The 19630-nt window shown below is 39.9% G+C and overlaps 1 protein-coding gene across 5 annotated transcripts in view; it reads left to right on the forward strand.

The window, feature by feature from the left end:
• CALD1 (caldesmon 1) overlaps positions 1-19630 on the forward strand; it is a 203638-nt gene that overhangs the window by 65512 nt on the left and 118496 nt on the right. For all 5 annotated transcript variants that reach the window (XM_009278978.2, XM_009278980.2, XM_009278982.2 and 2 more), the window contains exon 3: positions 17185-17278. The gene's annotated coding sequence lies outside the window, so the exon portion shown is untranslated. The remainder of the gene's footprint in view (positions 1-17184; positions 17279-19630) is intronic.

Consider the following 19630-nt stretch of genomic DNA (forward strand, 5'->3'; position numbering starts at 1 on the left):
GGTGGTGTTGGGTTGATGGTTGGACTTGATGATCTTAGAGGTCTTTTCCAACCTTAATGATTCTATGATTCTATGACTGATTTATAGCCATTCTCTCAAAGTGGAAGGAACTCCAAGTAGGGGAAATCACCATGTTGAAGGAGAGGCTACTTTGATTTACATGATCTTCAAAGTGTTCAGACTTCCAGTCACACTCTAAGCCCTCAAACTGAAATTACTATGTCTACCCAGGGATTTGTAAGGACTTAGCTATATCTATTCAGAATTGTACCTCTCATTGAAGTAGTGCAGCTTTCTCTTCCTAGAAGCAGCTGTTTGCCTATCAGCCAAAGGCTGCAGTTGTAAAGGCAAGATTGAACTGGTGAAATTTTATGTGTGTTTTTTTTTCTTTTCTGCTCTACCAAAAAAGTTTACTTAAATGGCGTGGTCTATAATTACTTGGCTGTGGACATGTTACCAGGGAGGTGATGCACGGGGCATCATAAGAGAGCAAACAATGCTATGACTCCTATGTAAGACCAAACAGTATTTGTATTGAGGCAGGTATTCGAAAACGGTGACAAATCAATCCACAGAGAAATCTGCACCTCTGAGAATGGAGTCATTTTTATGAGTGTTTGTCCTAAAACTGGGAGAGCTTGGTTTGCAATTGGTTGCTCTGCTCATGAGTTTTAGGCCACGGAAACCTCATGGAAGAAGTGCAAATAGTTCAAGACGACTTGAGATTTCATGTCAGAGTGTAAATGTACTTACCACATACCACTTCCGAATGCACACAGGGAATATCTTCCTCTTTAAAGGAATGAAGAAAGTAGATAAGTGGATATTTTTTTAAGCTTTGTGTCCTGATTTCAAGAATCCCAGTGATGCAAGAACCCTTAAGACTGTGGCACATAGTAGAAATTTTTTATTATAGACAATCTTTCAGCTTTCTCATGAATGTCTGAAATTTTATTAGATCTATCTTGAAGTAAGAATGTTGCACGGTTTGGGGGCTGATAAATCACAGTCTCTACATTAACTATATAGAGATTTTTAACCATGTATGATCTTCACAGATGTTTGGTCAATTACCAAGCACAGGTGATCCTACTTGCAGTTCCAATAAGGCACTGAAGATATTGCTGCTGCTTTGTATGCTTAGAACAAGACAGTGCTTGGGGCTTGTCTGAAGCTTCCTCCTCCTCCAATTATTTGTAATGGTTTGGATGTCATTTATGAATGTATAAAGAGGACCTTCAATCTGTGTGAAGTGTGTGCTTTGGTTCTGTCTCAAACAAGGAAGTCGACAGCAAGGGAATTGCTATTTCTACAGAAGACAGCAGTTTATCATCTTCTGCCACATTTGTCACTGCCCTCTCTCCCTTTTCAGATCATACCACTGAAAGAATTTGACAGAAACCAGTTTTGTGTTTCTAGGAAATTAAGCATTTGTTTCTTTCAGAGAAAGTTACTTCCCCCCCCCCTAAAGAAAACAAAACAAACAAACAAACAAAAAAGCTGGTTCACTGTTTGACACACTTGGAGGCCCCCATCTAAGGTCTTAATTCACAGAACATGTCTGTGACTGTACAAGTTATTTATTTTCCCTTTGTTATGATTAGCCTATTATAAAATGAGAACAGAAATTACTCCTTTCTTCATAGGTTTGTTGTGAGATTGAAAACTCTGAATCACTCAGTATTGCAGTGGAAATCATACGCATACCATAGAAACAAAAATTTTACTGTGGTTGAATGTTGACTAAAGGTGATTAGAGATATATTTGTGCTTGTGTATTGCAAGAAACCATACAACCTTAGCCAGGGGAAGAGATAATGTATTACCTGAAGACTTCCCTGTGTGGAGTTTCAACCGTGTTCCTTTCATGGTGGGATGTAGCTCTTTTGATTTCCCATAGATATGCAGAGGGCACTGCTGTGTACGGAATTAGTGTTTTCCTACTAGAAGAATCACTAAAGCTAGTGTCCCACTCTGGCACCCTGGATGTAAAATGCAAAGTAGCCAAACATTAACTGGGAGTCAGTCTGTGCCTAACTGGGCTGACATAGCTGCTGCTGCTGTCACTGGTACTCTGTCAGCTTTGTAGATCAGTGAAAGACTTCATTCTATGAGACTGCTAATCCAACAGCAGTTAGAAAACCTCGTAATTACTTTTTTGGTTGCCTCCCTCCCCTTCAAATTTGTCCTTGAAACAAGTTATCGCTCTAATACAGAAGTGGGAGCATACTATTAGTTTTCACAGTCTTGCTGCCAAGTGATTGAATTTGACATTGTTGCATGGAAGGCTAATTTCTGCAGCGTGGAGTTGGCATTCCAGGCATTGCACTGCAATAGCGAGGTCTATGGGAAAAAGGCGAGGAGCACTGTCTGGCGGAATTATGTAGGCCAGTCTAAATTCCAGCTGAGGAATCCCTAGATGATAATTATTTAGAAGGTTTCTGCTTTCTAGTGGGTAGAAGTCAAAATTAGAAAAATATCTGAGATGATGAATGACTTGGAGGAGAACAACCTAATTGTTTTGATGAAAGCTATTTTGTAGATCAAACTCAGAGCTACAACACTAGCTATCTAACTTCTCAAACCCTCGTTCTCCCCCCCCCCCATCCCCTATTAGATTATCTATTTTTAATCTCCTGTTTCTGGAAAGATGGGTAGAATAAGCCCTACTGCATGAAGTATTTGTTGTCATAAGGCTTTTTGTGCAGTCCTCCTATCTGACAGTAAATCAACACAGATTCCTTCTCCGTTGGTGTGTGGGCCTCTTTTCTAGATGCAAAATCAAGCAGTGCAGATCATCTGTCTTTTTGGTGTCTGTAGAGGAGACAAGCACCACTGAGGAGACTATAAATATAAAAGGATGATGTGATAATGTCTTGAATGTGACACCATGCAGCTGCAACAAGCCCCATCCTCAAAATGGAGGAGCTGTAAGAGTTGCTTTGGGCCTCTAGTGTAATGGACTTAGCTCAAGCCTATTGCTAAACTTGTATCTGCTAACCAGTTCTCAGGTTGGTCTCATTCCCTCTGTGCCAACCGTTCTCCCCATGTTTTTCATCTTCTTTGATGCTTTTGTATCACTGCTGCTCTTCCGCTGTTTTTAACATCGTCTTTCCTATAGCTTTAATTTTCCACGTCCCCTTTTCTTCCGTGTGTTCTGTGTTTTGGGTGTGTTTTTTATCTAAAGCATAGGGCAGGTGTCTTTCTATAGCTGCTCCTTCTGTCAGCTTCTTTCACTCAGCCACCAGTGGTAATGTTATTGTTAGTCTGCATAAAGTAGATGCAAGTTGTGATAATAGGTTTAAAAGCATTGGGACTGTAGAGAGCCGAGTTCCTCTCTCTGACTTAGAATCATAGAATCATTAAGGTTGGAAGAGACCTCTAAGGTCATCGAGCCCAACCGTCAACCCAACACCACCATGCCCACTAAACCATGTCCCTAAGTGCCTCATCTACACATCTTTTAAATACGAGGGATGGTGACTCAACTTGAGGGACGGCGACTTGTATCAAAACAAATGGAACTAAACTGGTGCTAACTTCATGTCATTGTCATGATGTGACATTTATTCTGACAGTATAGGGCTCTGCCATTCCAGCTAAAATAGTTGCTCTCTGAACTGGGAGAAGTCATAACTTGGCATCCATTGAATGGATGAAGCTAGGCATCATTTCATGTATGAGCTACTTCATTCCCAGATTTTCAACAGGACCAGGAAAGGAAGATGGAGCGTATTCAAATGGGAATGTTCTTTGAAGTGTGGTTTTGTATATTACGTGATAGGAGAAATTAGTGGAGTGGGAGACTATTGTTTAGTTTTTGTATATTTCTACAACTTAAAGATCAAGGAAATCCTGAGGCTGACAGGAGGGTTCTGTTTTAAAATAAGTAATACATAAAATTTAAGCGTCAGTCGTCTTGAATTCCACTTAGTGAATTAATCCTGATGTCTATATGATACTTTGCCGTTTATTAGTCTAATGTGACCTTTATAGAAAGGTTGCTTTGGACAAATGGCATCAAGACATAAAATTAATAAACTCTTCATGAGTGTTGTTAACAATGAGAGCTGACAATAGACAACATCAACTTGTTTCCCATGAGAAACAAAGAAATATCAAAGGGCTGTAAATAGCATTCCATTTTCTGTTTGCGAGATGAAGATGGGACATGTGGATGGTCTTAAGTATTTTGCCCATTTTGGCACACGTTTGCATTTTCAGTGGCCTAGCTTCTTGGTCTGAGATTTAAAAGGCAAAATAGTGCTATTATCATATGACGAGAAGGGGCTCCCAGCCTTTTAAAACACATCAGAATCTTTGAGTTATTCTTCACTGATATGACTGCTCTTCTGAATAAAAGGCTGATGACATTTCTAAGTGACTATTACAACTCTTTCCCACTAGACAGGATCTCTTATCTTCCATTTGTATTTCTGAGTTTCGCTTTGGTTTCCCTGTCCTCAGTATTTGTCTGATTGTGTGTACCTCTCTGCCATCATACAGACAATGGAACAAACGTCCCAAAGCTTTTGCTTTGTTTTGGTTTTTAGATTAAGCTGTTGCAGATCTTGAAGAAAAGCAAAAATACTGTGGGAAGGATAGTAGAATCCTCTTCAGTAGTCAGAATTAGAAAGTTCCTATTTTGATAGTCAAATAGTCACCCTATCTGGAAAAGGAAGAGTTTAACTGAGAAGCCTCTCTGACTTCTCTATTTTCATGTAACCCTTAGACTTAAGCAGCAAGTGACCATCTGAAAGATAAAACCATCCCTCCAATCATGTTTAATTCAACTAAATTCTATTCTTACATGGAAGTCAGTGTAAAACTTGAGGAGGCTGAAGCATAGCATGTTTAGGTTCTGCCAGTGCCAAGCTATTCTTCCCCCCCTTCTCTTATTTTCTAATGCTGAATCCAATTTTGTGTTGCCACAAAAGAGAACTAATGTTCATAGAATTAGTTTCAGCTCTGCTTTGATGCTTAATTACCCAGAAAAGTCATTCTCTGTTGTGTACTGTTGGTCACCAAGCTGTTGAATTATTTACATTTGGTTGGGATGAGGAATAACATTTGAGTTCCAAAGCTTTTTAATGTTTTTTAAAATATGGTTTGGGCAACAATGACTTGAACTCTCACTAGTTGCAGCAACATTTCTTTGTGAGCCAATGTGCTTGAGACAAAACAAATACATTGCTTTGCCTCATGTGGTTTTCTTTCCTCTTCCAAGAAATACGCAAAGCATAAAGAAAAACGTTTTGCAACCCAGTATCCTCTTTCTCCTGTGCTTACTGTTGCATTGCAAATAATATGCATTATGCTATTTAGTTAGCTAACCTTGTGTTCTGCGGTCAACCACAAATTTTCTCTGGAGTCAATGGAAGATTCAGATACTAGAAGAATCTGGATGTGAGTCAGCAGATACTGACCAGAGCTGGGTGAAAAATTATTTCTGTCTTTGTTTTCACAAATTCAGAATCTTTCTGGAAATGCAATGGGATGCATAAAAGACCTCATAAGATAGAAAAGCAGACAGAGAGACACTTTCAGTCTAATCCATTGACTAGGTCTCCTTGCAAGATTGAAGGTTTAAATACCACTCAGTGCAGCTGGGATGGAGGTTGGGTCTTTCTCTTGTGAAAATGTGGGTGCATTGACCATCCTGTACTGCACTGTTCCTGTTCAGGACTCTTTTTAGAGCTGTTCTGCACTGAATAAATAAATATTCTATTCCCTTTGTCAATGGACTTTTTTAATGCAAACTGGAATGACTCCATATAGATGCAAGCAAGTCCTACTCCAGAACAGCCTTTAGGCTGGTGACTTGCTGTGCATGATGGTACTTTATGTGAGATGCAGGAGGTATATGCAAATATTTTTACTTCACCTGAATTCTCTTTTCTCACCAGTCAGCTCAATGACTAGTCATTAGATAGACCTTTCTTTGATTCAACCAGAACTGATACCTTTACTCAGTTGAAGATGGATATTTCTATAGAAAATTTCAATTTCGTTGATCTGTTTTGGGGAAGGTTTGCCCCATCAGCTCCTACATGTCTTATCAGAACAATTTCAACTGCCTCTGGATATGTATTTCATATGAATTATGGCCTAAAATTTCTTAAACAAAATGTAAATAACTAGTAAAGCAGATGGGGAGAGAGAAAGTAAAAGTTGATTAAGCAAAATAAGATTTTGAAATGTGATGTGGAAGCAGTGTGGAGAAATAATTGCGATAAGGCTGGTCTGTGGCTAAGACCTCAGTAGCAGAAAGTTTCTCTGAGGTCAAGCATAATAAAAGCACACAAGAAATGTATAAGATAGATGAATGAAAAACGTAGGGGAGAGAGGCTAACGAGGTAGTCAGCCTTTAAAAGTAGTTAACCTTTGAGTCCTTGGAAGGTATGAAAAGCCTGAACGGAGCCTTTGGATTCTTTGGTTTTTCTCTGCGAGTGGCTTCACACTCCTGTTCGTGAAATGAGGACTGCGAAGAAACAGTGTAAGACCTTTACTGGTCTTGGACATAAGCAAATTCCATAAAAAGTAGGACAAACCCCTATGCAGGCATGAATAAAAGCTGCTTTAGTATTTGATTGAAGGGAAGCAAGGCTGAACTTGGAAGGATTAACATGGGTCTGCTGAAACCTTCATTAAAAGGTCTGTCCAAAGAAGGCCTTTATCATTTACACACATGCAGTCTCAGGCAGTGCAGTCATGCATATTTGTATAGCTAGCAAGGAGGTCAGCAGTGAAGATGAAATAATTAACAAAATTAAAATTAGTCTCTGACTATTTTTAATCAAGGGGGTGTTCATGTGAGAGAGAATGCCTTAAAAATAGGTGGCTCTGTGTGGTACTGCATACTGACCTAAATTTTTATGAACATGTTTTTCCTGCAAAATCTATAAATACTTTTTTGGGGGGAAGAAAGGGGGGAGAAGAGGGGAGGGAGGTTAGGAGGGGAATGAGAATGAAGTAAAACAAAATACCCTTTTTTTTTTTTTGTTTTTAAATGGAATGTTAACCAATCCCTTGGCAACAAAGCCCATGTTTATTTTTAATTAAAAAATAACATAGCTGGGTTGACTTCAGTTTTCCCAGCTGCTATTCTTCCATCACAACAGCTCTCTGGCCTCTTTTCCCTTGCTGATTTCTTTCATCATTTGCACTTAGCTTGTATGTGTTACATGGATTTTATGTAATATTTCCTACCATTGAAAGCAAGGCTAACAGTCTAAACAAGTAGCTGGGGCTCAGTCATCTAGATTCACATCTACAGTACCTGAGCATGCCCTTCCTTTTGGAAAAGTGATAGGTGTGACCAGGATAACTTTTTTTTCTGTGCACATTCCTTGCTGTTTATATGGCTGCCAAGCAAGGAGAGATTTAAACTGCATATTGAATTTATGAGTTGTAGTTCATTAAAATAAATGGAGTGGGTTTGGCAAAGCTCAGGTATCACTGAGTACACAGGTAGTGTTTGAAGGTTGACAAGCAGCCTTGGTGGTTTTTCTTTAGAGGATTGATTGCAAACTGCCAGTTTTTGTGTTTGCACATTAGGTGAAAAGTTAGAAAATAGACATGTTTGCCATGCCTTCTCCAGCAACTTCATTTCCTCCCTCCGTGGGGCAGAACAGGAAGAAGTCAGGGTGATGATCCATTTCTCAGCATGTCATGACAGAGCTGATTACTTATATAGTGGAGAAGATGGTGTCCATCTGTAACAATCAATCTGGTTTCCTGAGTGGACTAAAATTTAAGTTTTTGTGTGGACATTTAGAGGCCCTTAAGTATTCAGGAGTATCTGGTACTTTCTGCAGCATTTTTAAGCTAATTAAAGTTGAGATAGTAATGCTGTAGCCTTAAAGGTTCACATACCAGTCATCCATACTAAACATTGCCAGCAGCAGTGGGAGTTGACAGCATCAAAGCTCCAGCTATTCCCAGACAGAAATGTAGTAGCTAGAATAAAAGTAGTGGTTTGTTGGGTCACTGGAACCAGACCATGGAAGAAGATATAACTATATGTATTAATCACCAATAATGTTACTACTGGGACAGTCTTTGCGATGTGTGATTTGCAAGCTTTCCATATGTAATATAGCCACTTTAAAAAACAGTTATTTGCACTAATAAGTGCTAGCATTCTGGTGTACTATATTTTTCCTCTGTGGAAGTTTAGCTCTGCTCATCTTGCCTCAGTTAGAAGCCAGAAAGGCAAGGACAAATGCATATTATAATCTGAAGAAATAATGTTATCCAAGAATTTTTAAGGCCAAAAAGGATTTGAGAGAGATTAGAGATTTCTGGAAAAAACTTCTATGATGACTCATATTTTATCTGGACCAGTTTGCTCTTCCCTTGTTGTATACTTGAGAAATGCATAAACAGGTGAAATATAAGATGGTATACGCCAGTCTGGGCTAAGGTGGTTCTATCAGAATACAATGGGATGGTTGACATCTGTTGTGATGCTACTGTGAGCCTTATGATGTTTGTTCTGAGAGTTTTCTTAATAAATGATTCAAGACTTCTCATTAATTTCTGATTTCTGCCTCAGAGTATTTGCAAATACTTTCCCTGATCCAAAATGACCATGGTGGGATGGAACATCTACATTACTTAGGAAAAGGTGCTTGACATGTTAACCTTTCACAGGTGATAAAGTTTGCTGTCATGATGAACTATGGGATGAGGACAAGAAACTGAGAGGTAGCAGATATCAGAAGGCTAGCGATAAGGAGTAGGAGGAAGCAGGGCAATAGGATCTGGGGCAAGAAATTGGTTAAAGTCTGGTGTAGAAAGAATGTGAGCAGGAGCAAGCAACAAAGAAGCTGGAGAACAGTACAGTGGGGGAGGCACGATGGGTACGAAAGCAGGAGAAGAGCGGGGAAAATACGGGGCAGGAGAGTGAAGATATGACTCAAATGAGGTGCCTGAAAATTGCTGGGAAGAAATCGCTGTATCTGAATTACTTTGTTATCCTGTCTGAGGAAGGTGATTGAGAGGAAGGGATAGAATAAGCAGGAAGAATCACCTTTTTTTCTTCTCTTCTTTTTCCATTTCACAGTTTCTGGGAGATAGTTCAGGAAACTGGTAGGTGCTTCCTGTGTGCACTGAGATGCTGTGGTCCTTCCCTTGCTTTTGCAGTGGAGCAGCATTTGTTTATTTCCAGTTTCTTGTTTTGGCATGTAATGCTTTACCCCTTCTAAAAGATGGTTTACTTGAGTTAGTACTTAAAGATTTGACAATAATCAAATAAAACGCAATGCTTGTGGTCAATTTAATAATTTGTCCCAAGTCCTTATAAGAGATTAGAGCAGTGAAATCATGTTTTGGGCTGAGTGTCACTAGGAGAATACTAGAAGATTATCTTAGTAGGGAGGTGGTATGAATTGGAGAACTAGACGGAAAAGGTATTCAGTACAAACCTGAAATAAAACTTGAAGCAAAGAAAGCGGAACCAAATGTGTTCCCCTCCACAAAGTTTGGGAGCATTCATTCTTAGAGTTTCATTTGGCTCATTATAGAAACGTTCCCCAAGGACTAACCTAGAAAACATAAATCAAACCTTCTGCACCCAGGGGAGGGTGTTGTCCAGGGACTCTGTTATCCCGTCTCCACGGAAAAAAAAACATGTGAAGGGAAGACACAGAAGAGGTTCACATGAACCTTTCCCGCTGGGGGAATGCCTTCATTTGCACAAAGCTCTTTTCTAAACTGCTTTATTTTTATGGGAGCTGTGAGCTCCAGGATCCACAAATAGTAACTTTTAGTGCTGGCACTAATCCTGTCAATCAGAATTCTTCTCAGAAACACCATTAATTAAACTTCCCTGAAAAGGATACAGCTTGCAGAATTTTTCCTGCAGCTCCCTCTCTCCTGATACCTGCGCCAGCAGTGTGTTTACGTTCAATAACTGAAGAGGACACAGGAGAGAAGAAAATTGGAGCTTTCACAAGACACAACCTTTTTGTTATTACAGACTTATTTTAGCTGCCCTACTCTGCTTGTTTTGAGCAAATTCTTTCGTTTGTCGTGTTGAATGATGCTAGCAGCTGTCAAAATATGCTTTAAAGCAGCCAGTTTCCATTTGCTGTCTGTTGCAAGCGACTATTTTCTGAATTATGCAGTATTCTTTTTGGATTATTAATAATTTGGATTAGAGCTCTAAGCTTTCTGTAACCCTTTTCTGAAAGGGACAATGAATCTGCAAGGAATTTGGGCCTTCTTATTAGCAGTAAATGGTTTCCCTCAGTAGCATGTTCTGTAGCAGACGTGCCCGTATCCACTGCCAGTGATGTAGGGGAGTTTGTTTAATCTCCAGATGATCAAAAAGGGATATGGCAAGCTTTGGTTTTTAAATTTTAAAATGTTTGTTCTTCCAGATCACAATTTGAAAGGGGAAAACCCTCCTTGAGTTGTCTTTTCCTTGGTGTGCATGTCGCTGCTCTATTGGGGAGACAGGTTTACATGAGGACAAATGGCTATTCTGGAACAGGCTTGGCCTGTTCTTGCTGCCACTGATGTCCATGTGAGAACAGTAGACCCTGCGTGGAGCAAGTGAAGAACACAACCCTCTGTTTATTCCTGTGGGCAGTAACTGCTGATCAAAGCAGGAACAGACGAGGAGTCTGGTTTTCTGCTAACGCGAATGCCACTGCTGTGTGGTTAGCAAATGGTTTCTGCTTAGTAGCATGAATGTGGCCAAAGAAGGAAGCAAGTGCTATATTTGCGTGGCTGAGGATGATGTTCCAGCCCACATCTGCTCAGATGCACACATACTTTGCTTATTTGTTAGCCTCTACTTGCAAGAATAACCACTCAAAGATCTTGCAATCTACTTCCATTTGGTATGAGCTATATCTAGTCTTCCTTTTGGTTGTGTTTAACCTCAGGAAGCAGTTCTCTTTCTTTCCTGTCTCATGCCAAGGCATGCAGAATGAAAGCCTGTATGTAGGGCAGTCATTGTATCCAAAAGATGTTCACTTCTATTGAGGGAGTATTATTGTGCGTGTGAGAGGAGTGACTGGCTTCCAAAGTATTCGGGTGCTCTACTGCTGAGGTCAGTGTAAGGATAACTGGCATTTTGAGACGGTGAAGAAATATGCCATTTTCTGAAACTTTGTAGGTCAGATGAGTTGCTGTTTATAAGGATATTAGCAACTTGGATAAAGGGAAGATTCAGATCTTTCCCCTTCACAGACTTTCTCCCCTAATGTGTATGGCTGTCTGGCATTATTTTAAAGACTAATCATGATTATAAGCTCTGGTTCAAATTCGTAATTAAGAACATTCATTGAGCAGCTTAGAACATGGGATGGGGTGTGCTCAGGGTGCCCCCGAGTCCTGCTCTGGAGAACCATTCTGTGTACTGCTACGCCCATGGCATTGGGAGTAGATTGAAAGTGAGGTCCAGTGGGCCCCCAAGAAATTGAACTGCAAAGGGTGGGTGAATGTTGGAGAAGGATTTCTTTCCTCCCTGCTCTTCAGATCTCCAATATATTCTGCAGCTGGGCTGGAAGAGGCACTGCTTTTCCTCTCCCTGACTCTTTACCTCCAGACCCTGAACACATCTGGACAATCAGGACTATCAGCACTGTATGTAATGCAGCCTGTGTGGTTCAACCAGAAAATATGATGGGGTGGGAAACTTTTTCTACAGCTCACATTCTCCCTATGAATCTGTACTTATTGATACTTTTCTGCATCACTGAAATCCTCTTCAGATGAGGCCACAGAAAGATGAAGCTGTAATAGTCTGAGTGCTTCATAACATTTGAAAACTAACAATACATGTAGCTATGTGTTTGAAAGATGAAAGTATTTCCTTGAAGACCTGTGGGCTGTGCCTTAATGGTCATTCTTCAGCTGAGATTAAGGTGGCACTTGAACTCTAAACCCTTTCTTTAATAATATAACATTGTTATATTTGTTAATATATTAAGTTCGTTGAGAGTAGCTATTAGATCAGAAATTTCTAACGTGTAGCTTCATCCCTCCTGTACCTGGATAACACACTCTTTGGGAGTAAGTACTACCTTTTTGTCCTACTGTTTGTATAGCACCCAGAAAGCTGGGGCTTGGTGATACTACTGCACTCCTAACACTGACAGAAAAATTAATAACTACGAGATGGCTGCAGCCCTCTGGGAAGTAGAGCTCAGGTAAAGCAAACTGTCTATGTTCAGCAGAGCACGTAAATGTGTGCTCAGCCTGAAGTCAATGGGCTTTGACTATGGTTTTTAAATTAAACTCTTAAGTGTATTGCTGCATGAGAGATGTCTTTATTTACTTTGAATGCTGATGTTTTGTACTGATAAGCTACTTGTAAGTGGTTAGGTGAGCAGTTCACAGGATACAACACACCTCCCCTTTTTAGGTCATCCTAGAAAATGAATTCCTTGGGTACCTGTTTAGATAGTAATGGATGAGCTTGAGGCTTCCTGTTCCCCTCTTCTGTTGGCAACACTTGTTCACCAAACACTGTAATGAAAAGCCTTCTTTGTGCACACAGCACATGTGAGGAAAAGTTGAAAAGTTTTATTTAAGTGCTCCCTCTGTAACGTCTTCGTAAGTAAATAAACTATATGGCAACCCTGACAACATAAAAATCAAAAGGAGATCTGGAAGAAATGGGTAAACAAAGAAATACTTCACCTAGACCGTTTTTTAAAAAGGTGGTTTCCTGCTCTCATTTTCATGACTTGAGGGGGAAAAAAAAATTTGCACAACAGCTAATACTGAAATCTATGGATAAAAATTCCTAGCTGTAACTGGAATGAGATTCAAGTTTAACAGCCACTCTATGGCTGTCACACACTGTGACTCTGTGACTATGGGGTGGAGGGAGCGATGATGACACAGAACATGGAACCAGACTCTTCTCAATGGTGCCCAGTGAAAGGACATGAGGAAAGGGACACAAATTGAAGTACAGAAAATTCCATTTAAATGTAGGGAAAAACTTTATTACTGTAAGTGATCATCACTGGACCAGATTTCCCAGGGAGGCAGTGGAGTCTCCATCCTTGGAGATATTCAGACCCCAACTGGACATGATCCTGGGCAGCCTGCTTTGAGCAGGGAATTGGACTAGATGATCTCCAGAGGTGCCTTCCAACCTGAACTGTTCTGTGATTCTGTGAAATAATTTGCTATTTTTAAAGATTGGAGGAGGAATCCTTCTTTTATCTAATAGATTACTAACTCAGAACCCAGTAGGTAGACTGGGTTACCTCCTTTGTCCAAAAGAACTGTAAAGTGCACTCTCCAACTATTTTTTATAGTGCTCCCACTCTCTCCTACTGATGTTATTTCACTTTCCTAAATGATTAAATATGTATTTAGGACTGTATTTCCAAAACAGCTTCTTAACCACCTTGCTGTTGGATAATTTGGGATTGCTCCATTATATGTGATGCAATGAGGAATACTTCCTATGTGCATACCACTGTGCATTAGGTGAGTGAGCCTTCAGCTGGGAAGTGGCATAGCTGAGTCCTAGTGTCATTCTGAAGGTTTAATTACTTGTCCAAAGTGAACTATATCTTCACATAACACATAATTAAGTTGTGGAACTCCTTGTTATGGGATTTTGCTGAGTGTTGGCAGCTACTGGAAATAATAATGGAAAAAAGCTGCCATGGAGTTCAGTAAATACACAGATTCCACCTTTGACTCAGGCATTCTGGAAGTCACAAGCTGTTGTAGAGTATTTGTGGGAAGCATCATTATATGCTTTTCCTGCTCTTATGTTCTACCCTAAACATCTGATATTGGCTACTGCCGGAGACAGGATACGGAGCTAGTTGGACCTTCAGTCTAGTGTGTTATAGTTCCCCTTATGCTCTTAGCACCAGCACTGGTAGGAAAGGATGTGGATGAACATCTTAGTGCTAGGGTGTCCTTTGGAAGATGTAGGCTAAAATCCCTGCAAGAAGAGATGAAATCTGAACCCTGTCACAGCCCTAGCTGTTGAGCTATTGGATAAAATGGAGCAGCACATATTTTTGGTAACTAGGCTCCATAACTTTATTTCCATTCAAAGCTACATGGTATAACGGAGCCAAATTCACTAACAGAGTAGCAAGGAGTGAAACCACGCTTTTCTTTGTGTGTGTGCGCATATACTTTTAATCAAAAAACCACATTTAAATGTCACAGGTCAACTTCTGAATGACCGTGAATGTGATTTGGTTTCCTTAGTTTCCTTAATCAAGATAGTAACAACTTTCTCATTTCTTAAGCTGCAAAGTACTTCCAATAAAAGCATTTTCAAGAACTTCTGATAAAAGCATTTCTGTTATTAAAATTGCATTTAATGGATAATGACCTACGTTAGCTGAGAATCCAATACCTATGTTAGCTGGAAATTGAGTTCCACTGTGTGCTTGAATGTGCAGTGCTGGGTGTGTGCCTAGGTCTGCAATGCTGTTAATGCCATTGCGTGAATGAGAGCAGAACATGAACCCAATGTTTATGGTCAGGGGAATTCGAAGGACTGAAGAATCAGTAAAAATTGTGCCAATTTTACCACTGAAGATTACAGCCCAAAATGTGTCCAAACCCTAGTGATGTTTCTTGGATTGGAGGGTTTAGATTTATGGAGTCTGGTTTTCGACCTGGACCTGAACTTCCTTCATGCTTAAGTTGTATGGAAATTTCCTGTTTGCTAAATTGTTCTTAGCCCTTCATAGTCAGCTCACAATGGAATTGTGGTGTGATAGAGGTTCTTTTGGATAGCAAATAGTGAGAGAGCGTATTTCAGTCATTTTATTGATATTACAAACTCTGTTGAGCTCAATTCAGAAAAATGTTACTTTAGGACAGAGCAAATAGAAGGAGAATAGCAGAAGAGGGCTTTGACTGTGGGAAAGAAAAGGAAAATCTTTTGGGGGTTGTCTCCATTTTTAAAAAAAAATCTTGAAGAAATTGAAATAGAGCAAACGGTCCAAAGCAGAAAAAGACTTTTAGACCCAGGATCCTCCTAATGCATGATCTGAATGTCACAAAGTTATGCCTGCTGAGAGTCAAGCGGGGCACACTAAATAATAGAAATGGGCAAAGTCAGCTTTTCAAGGTAGTGAAAAAGTTTGAATGAATCCAGTGACCTGGGAGGGCTTTCATGCTATTCATGAGTTGGAGCTCTGTGGACTGATAGAGCCCAGTCTGCTCTCGCTGTAAGCAGGAGTAACCATTGAGAGGAAGTTGACTTGAAGCTCTTGGTTGCTCTTTTCAGACCTTGATGATTAGGGATGTCCTCTTACGTGGCTCTTTTCTGCTGTGTGATACATGCATAGTAACGCTAAGTATCAAAAGGGGATTGAGATCTCTTTCGAATCTAATACTGAAACTTCTAATGGAATGAATGAAAATCTTGGCTTTGGCCAACCCAAAGTTTTCAATAATATAAATCACTGTCAGGTGTCTATAAAACCTAGACCAGACTGTAAAATTGTTTTTGAAATTGCTGAATAGTCATTTACATCAAGAGTCATCAGAAGTCCATGAGTTTCCAGTGAATAACCAGAAATTAATACAAGTAACGGCCCCACACTATGATCTTAAATTACTGAAAATAGGCTTCAGTGATTTTTAAATAATCCATTTCCTCTGTTGGCACCAGGATGTTCTGTATGAAGGTCCTTGGGTCTAACGAGAATGGACCATGTGAGGCGCTCTGAAGAAAGCTTACAGTTTTTATTTTTACTCTGGTGGGTCTGTATACTACCAAGTGGTAGCGGAATGCAGGGTGAGTCTTCAGGGGGAAAAAATACCCCATTTCAATGAAGCTCATTCTTACAGTATTTACTGGTATCCATTATGAGTTTCTACTAGATCACCCACAAATTGTTGTACTGTCTTTGTACAAGGGTGGCAGCTCTTTTGTTCTGCTCTCTGAATTGACACTTATAGAATTGTTGTCATGCTGGTTCAGAGCAAGGGTCCATCTAGGTTAGTACACTACCTCTGACCGAAACACTGAGACAGTCACTTACAGTAAAGCAAGCGAAAGCAGATGAGTGTGGAATGGCTCTTCCTTTTATGTGCTCTCCCAGAGTCTGGCAATCTTTGCTTTGGGACTTTCTAAGATAGAGGTCACATCCAGACTGTCATATCTCATAGCTGATGAAACTATCCTCCATGATTTTTTTTATTCCTTCTCGAATCATAGTTCTTGTACAACAATAAACAACATTTACTGTTTAAAAACCATTCAGGACCTTTCTCATATATCCTGCCTCAGTCATCTCTCTTTTTCAAATGGCAAAGTCATACTCTAGATAGCCTCCAGATGGGAACTGTGCCATAGCTCTGATTGTTATTCGTGTCCCTTCCTGGGGCTCTTCTTGAGAAAGGGTAACCAGAACTTCATGCAAAACTGAAAACATAGATATACCATATATTTATATGTGTGACCTAGATAGAACCTAGATTTTTCCCAAATGATTCTTAACTTGCCTTTTGACAACTGCTGGCTAGTCAGCTAATATTTTCAGAGGAGCTCTTCCTCAGACTCCAAGATGTCTTTCCTGAGTGTTATTGACTGATTTAGAGTTGATCACTCTGTGTATACAGATACAAGTTGTTTGTGTTTTTTTTTTTCCCCTGTACCTTTACTTAATGAACACTGAATTCAGTCTGCCCATAGAAATTCATTACTATGAACTCTTTCCCCAGTTCTTTGTATTGACTTCAGATTTTATTATAATGAAGAGTTTTGTATCATCTACAGACTCTGTCTTCTCACTGTTCATCTGCTTTTGCAGAGTGCTTTTATGAATATGTTGAATACTACAGGTCTCAGTGTAGATCCTTAGGGAGGTACGCTGGAAACCTTGCTCTGTTATGAAAACTCATCGCTGGTCTGATGCTTTGCTTCGTCTTTTACCAATCACAAGAGAATGTTCAGCTTAGCCTGTATCAGCTTCACTTCTTAAAGAGGTTTTAGTGAGTGACTTTGTTGAGAGATTTTGGGAAATCAAAGTCTGCGTCAAACTCTTAATTTATAGAGCTGTTGATAGTGGGTTTTGTCGGTCTCTTGCAAAATTTTTCTGTTTTATTCCATACTTTAAAAACCTTTGTAGGGGTGTTGTTAAAGAAGACTTTACTAAAGAGAAATGATGACTGTGCAATAATTATGCCATTGCTAAACAATATTCTTTATTTTCTATTTCTGTGCAGTGATCACCTCTATTTTCTGGAGTCATCATTTTGAATTCATCAGCAGCTGGTTTGTTACTGAAAAGCTCAGAATATTTCCTCTGATTGCCTTCCTGTGAGTATGATCAAAGCAGTTACCTCAGATTTCCTTGCCTGTGGTATTCAGGAGGTTTTTCTGTATCCGGTTTTTGTATTGATGCTTTTATATTGGATTTTTTTTTTCATCCTGTGTGCTTGCTTTCTTCTTTGGGGCCTGATCCAAATCCCTCTGAAAATCAGTAGACAGCCCTGCAGTCAGACCCTTGACTCCTATTCCTCTGGGATCACTGTCACCAGAGATTACTTTATTCAGAACTGATAGTAGATATAAAGGATTTTATCTTGAATTTTATCTTCATATAAAAATCTTTAAATTTTGCAGTAATCATTTTGTGGGTGTATGGCTGTTCTTTTAGTAGCTATATTTATTTCTCTGCTGGATTTCAGCAAAATTTTTGCCTGCAATGGGAGTCTTAAATCGTATTTACTTGTGTTAAGATCATGTGCTGGTGTGTTACTGTCCTGTTTTGTCTTCTGTTCTTTTTTTAAAGCAAGCAGGCTCTTAGGAGTCTGTGAGAGTCCAAGTAACCGTGTTTACTGACTATTTACAACGTGTAAGACTTAAACATTTTTTACAAACTGTTCTTTCACTGCCAGAACAAGCGAGGGCTCACAAACCATTTAAAAGAAGTGTTTATAATGTGTGTAAACTTCGGCCCCTCGATATATGGAAATTCCAGACTGGAGACAAACTGAGGACTGGCTCTAAGTTTAAGCAGTGCCTATGACAACAGACTGATGGGGTCAGAAATATCGCACTGGGGTCAAGGCAACTCCCTTAGATACCATCATCTTCAGTTAATTCAGGCTACAGCGAGCTGCTTATACTCACTGATGAGTGACTATGTTCTCTGTGTGCCTGGACCTCCTCTGTACCTCTGCTCCATTCCCCCTCTTTTTGGCAAGAGCAGTGTGGAGGAGGAGAGAGACATGGCGGCAGGCTGAACTCTGGCTGCATTGCCTTCCGTCTCCATCAGCCTTCCCCCCCATCAGAATGCTGGGTCTGGGCCCGTTTTAGCTGTTTTTGTCATCGTTCCTGGGGAAGAGAATTTAACTTTGCCTACACTTCTGAGAATGTTTGTGCAAGTGCTGAATGGGCTGATAATTGTTGCAGGCTGTTCTCTGCCCTGGTTGCTGTTTCGGAGTTCTGCATTACTTTCAAGCCTTTGTGGGGAGAGTATTTAAGACTGAAGCCAGATACAATCTGGGATTTCCAGTCTGTAGGAAATGTTGATGTTCCAAAATTAGGATTTCTTTCTGATTCAGAACCAGCCTAAATGTTCTAGAATTTCCTGTGAAACGCTTCTTCCAGTGAGATCACTGAATTTAAGTTCCCATGTGCTTCCTTGGGTGGTGCATTTATGAGGTACCTAAATTCCCTAAAAATTTGACCCAAGGAGAGGGAGGCAATACTGTCCAAAAACAAATGGGATCAGAAATGCAAGTGCTCTCCCCCTGTGCTTAGGATAGGCTATTCAAAGAGAGCAGTGACTGCCCTCCAGAGTTTTTCTGACAGCTCGGCAACTGGAGTTGTATTTGTAGACATGTCTGAGCATGCAGTCTGTGGTGTTGAAAGAAGGCACTTCAGTCCCTCAAAACTGAGACTGTGCTTCAGTGTGTTTCTGAGCTGGTGCTGGTGCCTTACTTTGATGGATACATTGCATTTGAAAATCTGTCCTTCAGGGACTCATTCATCTGCTCCAAGTGTAGGATGCAGGGCGAGTGTCATCTGTCTCATGCTGAAGTCCCCATGGTGCTTGCACAGTACTTGTCAAAGTGGTGGAAGAATTCTGTCTTGAGGAAGGAAAGGCAAAATAGGAAAGGCAAAATCTGATAATACTTTTTACACTTAACCTCCTCTTTCACATTGTAAAGCTGGCCAAATAGGAGGATGGTCTTTAGGGGACGTGAATGGAAATACCATGAAAAAGGCCATTAGTTGCCTTTAGAAAATCATTAAAGCAAATGGTGTGGACCAATACACTCATTTGGAAAGGAAAAAACAAGCATTATCTCTGTAAAGTACTGGAAACATGGCACATCTGTTTATCTGAATATAAAAAGCAATAATATAGTTTAGTATTTTAATGACAGTCCTGTAACTCTTCTGTTAGTTCTTGAATACAGCCAAATCTGACTTTAGAAGACAATCTGAGACACGCTTATATAAATTACTTTCAAAAATAAGTGATACCCTATAAGGTTAAGGTTCAAAGTCACTGGCTAGCGATGATTGGTTTTTATCTTCCTTGGAAACGTACATTTTGTTAAAAGTCAAGATGTTTGCCATTAGGAACACTGTAAGAAATGTTTTGGTCAGCTTTTCTCTTAAATATTCAAGACTAAAAGCATTTCTGTAGAGTCTCTG

The sequence above is a fragment of the Aptenodytes forsteri genome, unplaced genomic scaffold (genome assembly GCF_000699145.1).
Source record: "Aptenodytes forsteri isolate BGI_AS27 unplaced genomic scaffold, ASM69914v1 Scaffold241, whole genome shotgun sequence".
NCBI lineage: Eukaryota > Metazoa > Chordata > Aves > Sphenisciformes > Spheniscidae > Aptenodytes > Aptenodytes forsteri.